Source organism: Macrosteles quadrilineatus, unplaced genomic scaffold, assembly GCF_028750875.1.
Source record: "Macrosteles quadrilineatus isolate MER2022 unplaced genomic scaffold, UCM_ALF_1.0 Scaffold_5__1_contigs__length_97177068, whole genome shotgun sequence".
Classification (NCBI taxonomy): Eukaryota; Metazoa; Arthropoda; class Insecta; order Hemiptera; family Cicadellidae; genus Macrosteles; species Macrosteles quadrilineatus.
Genome location: NW_026542598.1, coordinates 73,899,357 through 73,908,192, shown reverse-complemented (window position 1 = coordinate 73,908,192; position 8,836 = coordinate 73,899,357). Strand labels below are relative to the sequence as shown.

At 29.7% G+C, this 8,836-nt stretch overlaps 1 protein-coding gene across 1 annotated transcript in view; it reads right to left on the bottom strand.

Moving 5' to 3' along the window:
* Positions 1-1,668: 1,668 nt before the first annotated feature.
* The window catches only part of LOC128995922 (KH domain-containing, RNA-binding, signal transduction-associated protein 2-like), a 100,396-nt gene continuing 93,228 nt past the window's right edge, over positions 1,669-8,836 (bottom strand). The window contains exons 6-7 of the transcript XR_008490994.1: positions 5,964-6,057; positions 1,669-3,821 (exon numbers count right to left, since the gene is read on the bottom strand). The gene's annotated coding sequence lies outside the window, so the exon portion shown is untranslated. The remainder of the gene's footprint in view (positions 3,822-5,963; positions 6,058-8,836) is intronic.

Genomic DNA, 8,836 nt, shown 5'->3' with positions numbered 1-8,836 from the left:
CCTAGTCTAAAATTGAATCGTGTTCGATTTTAAACTCTGACGTGACCATGTGTGTCGAAGAATCAAGATTTTAAGCTTCAAGTTCTGGATAGGCTTCTACCTTCCGTAGCTATAGTTTGTTTTGTCTCCCGTAAAAAATGTGCTTGTTTTGTCTTGTAAAATTTTCAGTTTATGTTACCCAGTCAAATGTTTTTAAATTCAATTATGTTTCCTTGTCCTTGCGAAACAAGTTAATTTTAGCTGGTTTTAATGCTCATTAAGGTCCCCTGAAAGTTTGAGTCAATTTAGTTAAGAGACAATTTAGTTATGAGTATTTGAGTGTTTGGCAGTTTTGGTTAAGGTCGAAAATACTGAAATTTGGGTTTTTAAATTGATTGTTATACTTCATTTAACATAGAACCAGACGGTATCGGTTTAAATATCGAATCAAAGATGCAAAAGGTCAAAAAAATGATTTTGTTACCCTCTGCACGGTCTGAGAAAAGGTACCTCTTGTCGCTCAATGTTATTTTCCCATAACGACAAGAGGTCCCATTTCTAATATTCACTTTACAAACAGACTTTAGTCCAAAAAATGAATTGTCCTGCATTCTAGTGGAAACTTAAAGAACTACGGTACAACAAAGTTTAGTCTACGAAGAACAAAATATCTCACCAATGTTGCGGTCCCGACAAGAGTTTTATGGAGAAACAACACACTACTTTAAGTTTAATGGATTAATAGGATCACACTTCTTTGTGTTAGAGAGAAATAACATAACAGGCGGTCCCTTTTCTGAAATGTGATTTTTATGATTTTTATGTTATTTTTTGCTTTCCATATCAAATTTAATGTGAAGAAAGGCATATGCAGATAAAAGCATAAATTTCTTTTAATTTGATTCCGTGAATATGTGCAAAAATGAGTTTTGATAAAATAATACAAAAGAAAAATCATACATTATGCTTTCTTTAAACATGTTCTTAACAATGAGACACATTGGGGAAAAATTCTTTATTGGTTACAAATAAACTTAAAATTGATTATCTCTAACAAACATGTTGACAGACCTAAAGCTGGGAACGTTTCCTGAACAAAGGTTTTGTTTGTTTCAGAAAATATTATCCTAGTTTCCTTCTAGATATTTTGTTTTTGATGGATTAACTGTTTTCCTCAGTTCTTCTCAATTTTGAAATATAAATGAATGAAAATGATATATTATGGCTTGTTTGTACAATAAGTTTCTGTTCAGGAAAGATACATTAATTTCAATTGCTCATTTGTAAAACCCAAAAAATGGTTTATACATTGAACATTACAAAATTTACAAAACTTCTCTTCAAGAACCACAGGTTTTCGGTAAGAAATTTATGCCAAGTCCCAAAGGATTAAAAGTTAATTTTACTACATGTAAAAAAAAATGACATAGAAAAATACACTATACAAGTGATGAATTAGCACCTATTGAAGTTTTGGTACATATTATACTTTTTACCAACGTTAAATTTCATGACAAAACAAAATTCTTTCAAGGCAATTTATTTTGTCATCAAATTGAAAGTTTGTCAATAGCTTTATTTAAGTTAGGAAAGTTGTTCCACAGTTGGTATACTTTACCCTTTTATACTCACAGAAATATAATATCAATATTTTTGCAAGAAAAGTAATAGGGAAAATGACAAAACTGATTTTGCAAACACAATATTTTATTGATAAAAGTCACTAACAAAGTAGGCCTTAGAAAACACGAATAAATGGAAGAGAGCATCAGGTGCTAGATTTACATTGTTTACTTTAGAACCTCTTTAGCCATGGTCCCTCTTGGTCGTTTACTATATACATCCTTCATTGGTGGTTTGGTTTGGTTACATTTACCATTATTTCTTCTTTGCTTCTTCCTTAGAAATAAATAAGTCTCAGAAGAATGAAATGCATTCTTTACTTTCAGTCGCTAGTCCCACAAAACGGGATGAAAACAATAAGGACTAAAACAAAGACAAAAATTGATAAAAAATATAGGTAACAACTTTTTGTGAAACAAAAGCATAATGCTATGCACTAGTTAACGTATAGCGATGTATACAATGTATTTCATAAGTTTGAAAGTATTTTATGGTAAAATTGGCACATATAATACTGATATTTTATGATTTGAAGCATTGAAAATAACTTACTACACTACATCTATGAATAAAATTATTCCGATTTTATATAAATATCATATACACAATACTGGGATTTAAGTTACTTTGTGCATTTAGTAAGACCGTGTGCTTGCATGCACATATAAAAGCTACAGAGAAAATGTCAACATTCACACCAAAAACTTTAATTAATACTGTATTTAGGGAAAAATAAATAAAAAAACAGTAAAAATTTTAACAAAATTACACTATATGTTTAGGTGTGACAATAAAAATAAACACTGTAGTATCACAGTAGAATCACAAAGATCTAACTTAATTAATCCTACAATTAAATTGTATAACTGGAAAACAAGTGTTATTTCTATCCTTTAGGAAACACTCATAAAGTTATACTTAAACAGCTTATATTTTTAAAGACTAGAAAATGTAAATATTTAACATACTATAAAAATTTTATCACACGCTAACAAATTTCCTTGACTAAAGAAACTGACAACAAAAAGGGTCTAGTATATTATATACCTTAAAATTATTGAAAGTTGTTACGTAAAGCAAAGTGGATTAACATCTTTTATGTATATCACCACAATTGTATACTTTATAATTTAAAAACTATCAATACACAACAACATATAAACAAATCCTAAATGTTTAACAGAACATTACAACAAGAAAATATATTTCGCAAGCAGCATATAGACAAGTCAAAAACTTTTGCCCATTGAAAGGAGTTTTCAATAAAAATATAAAACAACAAATTTCCCTCTTACATCTGAAAAATCGATTTTCGCAAAGAAGAAATAACCTGTCATATAAAAAAGATTATATCGTAATGATTATGATAAAAAAGTTATGAAAGTACCTAACACTTATTTTGGGGGTCAACATTAATAGTTTAAACTTTAATTGAACTTTAACATTTACTATTGAAATTTTTTAGTGGACAGACATTTTGTTTGGTTTTTAAGAAGCAAGTGTTTCAAGGCAGCATACTGAATGGATTTATCTAAACAGTTTTAGATAGGATACGCCACATTGATTGGAACACAAACTAATAGGAAATAGTGGATTTAGTAGAGCAAGTTATGTTAAGCTCTGGACTCAATGTAACAATGACTGGAGCTCCCATCTACAATACACTTAATTAATAGCACATTCAACATAAAACAGATGTTATACAATGCTTAAAGCTCAGTACTGACATTGCTTAACAGAAGGCCTTTTGTCTAACAATACTAACACCAGAGGCATTATCAATTATTTTTCAGATTGCAGAAGTGTAGATTTTAGAGTTGAAGAACTATTGCAAAGAAATGTAAGTGATAAAATAGATAAAAAAATTGTATGTTGAAAATTCTTTTCAATAAAATTTCAACAGTGTACTTCGGTAATTCTTTTATCAATTGTACAGCTTACAATTAAATGTAAACAAAACGAGGCTCGACCAAACGTATTTATTGTTCCAAATTTGGACCCAGATGAGCTTTTACTGTACTAAGGAACAATTACATCTAATTCGTTGTCAAATTATTACCAAAATGTCTGACCACTTCACCAACATTCATTTGGCACCTAGGATACATTTAAAGTTATAAACACTATTGAAATGTTAAGCATGATTTAAAAGTGATGGTTGGTTGGTTTACTTGAACAGGTTGAGATGATAGCACCTCTGTCTGAGCTCCATAGAACACCTACAACAGATATTAAGACAAATAATGAATATAAAAATTATATTTCAAAATTAATGTTAATTTTTGGTGATGGTGACTAAAAATAGAGTTTTTTATTTACATATAATTTGTCCCAATAAAAAGTACAAACATCTTTCAAATCTGTTACCGACAGAACACACTTTACAGTTTATTTGTGGAACAAACTATGCTGGGAGGATGAGCTAAGACTTTTCAATATCTACAACCTTATAAAAAAAAGATTAGCCTATAGCAATAATTTCAATAATTAATTTTTATTTGTAACCACATGACAAAATACTAACTTAGGGATTTAGTCACAAGTATATTAATACTGCTTGGATGACTACTAGCTTAACCAAACATTACAAAACATCCTTTTTTTCCTAAAAAAAAAAAAAAAAACTTTCAATAATGTTCAAACAATAACAACTAACATTTCAGATGTGAGGGCAATTAGTTAGTAATCTGATGGTAAATTAACTGGGCAAGTTGGCGAGTCCAACTCCAGGTAACAATAATGTCTGACTTATGGCACAAGTTGCGCCGTTGAATACAGCCTCGGATTTACTGGCGAACCTCGGTGAAACGGCCCAAGTTGTAACACAGCTGATATTACTTCCAATAACTACCCGGCTTTGGCTGTTCAAACTTCCCACAATAACTCACGTAGCCGCAACTTTCAAATATACCAAAGAACCGACATTATCATTATTAAATGCTCTTTAGGGGGTAGCACTTTGCAGTTAAGTACTTAGGATGATTAATAGATAATTAAGTAATGTTATGGGTAATAATGGCACTAAAGCACCCCACGTGAATGTAAAAAATTTGTTAATCTAAAAGTAACTTCAATGTATCATAGTAATAAAAGAGTATCAACTGCAGCCAAATTGCACTGTGTTATCTTTGATTTTGGACAGTGAAACAATGGATAACCTAAACATAGAGGGTATATTTCAATTTTAAATTACTTCATTTCTAAGAAATTACTATTGATGCCTAAAGACTGTAAAAAAATATGTTGAGTTAAAACATGCAATCTTTAAACTTAAAAGTTAATCTAAATTTAACTTTATACTTGAGAGAGAAAACAAAAACCAAATACTATGTTAGTGATTCATCAAAATAAATATATATTTTTGTTGTTGGGTATGATTTAAATTGACAAATATTCTTGTATATAAAAAGATTTTATGTTGCAATACACCTTTTTACTTTTACTAAATAGTAGATTACTGAACAAATTTAAAACGATACAAAGAAAACAGTTTAATACACCTTTATAATTATTCTTTTATATGTATAGATTACTACCTTATATATGTGTAAGCTTAGAAAAAAAGTGGGGTTGTTGAACCTCACAGGCTCAAGTTTTATGAAAAAAACCGTCCAATGCAGGCCAAAGATTTTTAAAATTTATCCCCAAAAATATAAAAAAAGAAACAGATTTTAATAAGTTTAAAAAATTACTCAAAGATTATATATTAAATTTAGCTATTTATTCTATGGAAGAGTTCTCCACCTCCCTGACATAGGTAGCATTAAGTTATTTTAATTTTGTATTTCATTCTTAACTAACTAAAGACTTGTTGTTATTATTTTACAGTACTTGTTAATATTTACTAATATCATTGTAATTGTATTTATTTTTATTGACGCTATTCATTGTACCCCCTTTGTACAAAAATATGAATAAAGAATATGAATACCTGTGTCAGTCGTTTTATTAAGTGCATGCCTCAAAAAGGTATTGACGATAACATGGACACTTTAAAGAGCTGTAGGGCGAAAACTGGATTTTCCCCAGCCTTGCGACCAACTCCTATCTATTTCTCGTGGCCAAAAACTTCATGATAAACAAAAAATCAAACATTTTTGGACGAAAAAAGTTTGTCCCAACACCATATTAGTATGTTTCAGATTATAGGATAAAAATTCAAATAATTTGAGTGATAAAAATGTTGAATGATCAAAATAAATTGTCATTCATTGTTAACTTTACATTCACTGACAATAGGACGGATAGTGAAACAAAGCTAATAACGATCTAATATAGTCTGTGATTTTGATGAACTGGTTTTCGCGTTTTAGGTTATGATAAAATAAGATTAAGAATTTTATAACGATAAACCATCTTACCCCAAGACACAGCCCCTCCTCATTAGAGATGCTCTCGGGTTCTTCTTATTTCACAAATACCGATTCTCCCAGAAAGAGTCTAGTCCGATATCATCTGCAAAAGCAAACAGGGTTTCAACTTATGAAAATGTGCCAATAAAAGAATTGGATGGTGCTGAAATAACATTATGTACACCTTTTACACCCGTTATTACTCCTGGTGTATATTCTGCAAAATTTACTCCTGATGAAAATTTTTTGATTTTCAACACATTAGAATAATTTATGGGAGAAATTTGAATGGTTTGTTGGATTTTGATTTATTTGTTGAACTTTAAAATCTTTTAAAGCATGTGGGGAAAATGACTAACCATGTCTGATAGTATCAAACCAAAAGAAACTACAAAAAATTTAATAAGAAAAAAATCAATTGTTTTAAATTAAGTGTATTGGGTTATTGGTTAAAATTATGCGTTTGTATGATTTTTTTAATTAGATTTTTTATTTTAATTCCCAGATTTTAAGTTTAAAATAATTAATTTACTTCTTACTTTACTAAGGATGGTATTTGCAAAATAAAATAAAGCCGAAAAAAAAAAAAATTATTGGGTTACTTCTCGGCATTATTGATGAAAATTCTACATGATACAATAAAGAAAACTCTATAGAGGCAAAACATGCCCCTATTGTGAGTGTTCACGCAACATGTGATAGTCCCTGCAGACAACTTGAATATTCTACAAGCTCAAACATGTTCTATTATAGAGGGAACAATAATCAATAAACTTGTTGTGTTATATAAATTAATTAAAGTTTAAATTGTTATTAATAAAAGAATAAAAATCTTTGAACCAACGTAATTATTTAGTTTTTTTGTAAAATTAAAATATAAATTAGTTAAGTTCATTTGTAAAAATTGTACGTGTTGCGCATCCAAAGCAAATGAAATGCTGACTTTTGTTAGATTTTCAACAATTACCAACTAACTTATTTTAAATTTTAAACGTGATTTAGCAAGAACAATTTTTAAACGGCAGAACCTGAAAACAAAAAAAGTATTGTACAAGATGAGCAGAAGTTAGCCAGACCATTTTTATCCAGTCAACAACATTTTTATCCATTTCACCTGCAAACAACAGTTCAAAACCTGCAAAAAATTAAACAAGTTAAAAATATTCTTCTAACATCCGTAGGCCAAGAACATTTATAGCCTATCACTGCTTGTATTAAATTTTTTTATTGTTACTGGTGACTCCAACTCGGGCGAACAGATTATATTTTTCATTTTTGCTATCCATGATGATGCTACAATAGAATTGAAACATTATGTGAATAATAATTCCAAGGGACTGTTCAAATGAACAGCATTTATTGGTCATGCTGTAAAATAACAACAGTGGAACCTCGATAACACGTCACCCTACATAGCAAGTGTTATTTTAAAAACACTTGAATTTATTTTACCCCTTAGGTAAGAAGTCAACCTTGATAAAAAGTCTTATTTAACCCATGAGAGCCTTGTTACCGAGGTTCTACTGTAATTACCCAAAGTAAGAAATAACATTTTGATGTTGCTAAAACCCACTTTACGGAAGGAAAGTAAAGGTTAAAAACATAATAGAAATGACAAAGTTTTCCGTTAAAGAAGGAACATTGCGGCAAAGTTGACAACTCCCCTCACCGAGCAGTCACAAACAGCTGAGAAACTTTCAAACTTTCAACAGTCCCAACTCTAAAAAGAGGATATTAAGATTTCCCTGTATTGGTTAAAGTTTTGAAAGAGGAAAAACAAAGTGGCCTGTTTAAAAGTTTTGGAACCCAGTGGCTAGATTTTGATTATCTTGAAGATTAATCTACTTATTTTGATTCAAACAAGAGATCCGTATATAATTTAAGAATTGCAATTTTAATTTAAATCATAAATGAATAACATTTTAATGCTGCAACACAGACATTGTCTTGAACCTGAAAGAACACATTCTCTATTCTTCTTTTAACAATGTTTTAAAATGGATGCAACATCTATATATAAAGCGATGTCACACAATTGAAATTTAAAAATTAGCATTAAAAACATAAAATGGCAGCTTATTCAAGATTTAGTTTACTGCAAACGAATGAGCAAGCATAGTTCTGAAATACTAAAAGGAAACATAACTTTACTGATCTCAAATGAGAGGTTGAGGAAAATTTGGGATCAAAGTGATAAAGTGGAATGGGTATAGTAATTAACAAATTATGTGCACGACTGTGAATTCAAAGTTTTAACAGATTTTTGTCCACATTATTATTATCATTATCATTTTTGTCATTATTAACATATATCAAAGGTTCAGGGTTTTTACAACAGAAATTAAAAGTTTTATTCATCAAGCAGAGTTGACATGATTACGATTTGTGACAAGGATTTAAAGAATTTCAGTTTACCTCAATGTATTTCCCTTAAAATTCTCAGTATCATTACAATTACAATTACAGTTAGCCACCCAAAAACACAATTACAATGTCAAATAATACTTAAACAATTTGTTGAAAAAGCACAGTTAAATACAATACACTGTAAACAATCTGTGGCATTAATCATCGAACATGTAAACATTTTTAATCACTTCTCTTTGCGCAGGGAGAATAACTACCCATTACTGGTAATATATACTGGATTGAGATGAGATCCGAGCAAACACAATAATTGAGTTACGGAGTCAGCCCGGCTGTCCATATTGGATTACTGTGTCGGCTCAGCTACCATTCTAATTAAACTTTATTGCAACTGGATAAGCTTTGGTAATATTTCATTATTAAATTTTATTCCTATTCTTTAAACACAACTATTGGAAGTCATATAATTAGTGAGGGAAGGTTTTTAATTGTGTAAAACATAATTTATTGTGATT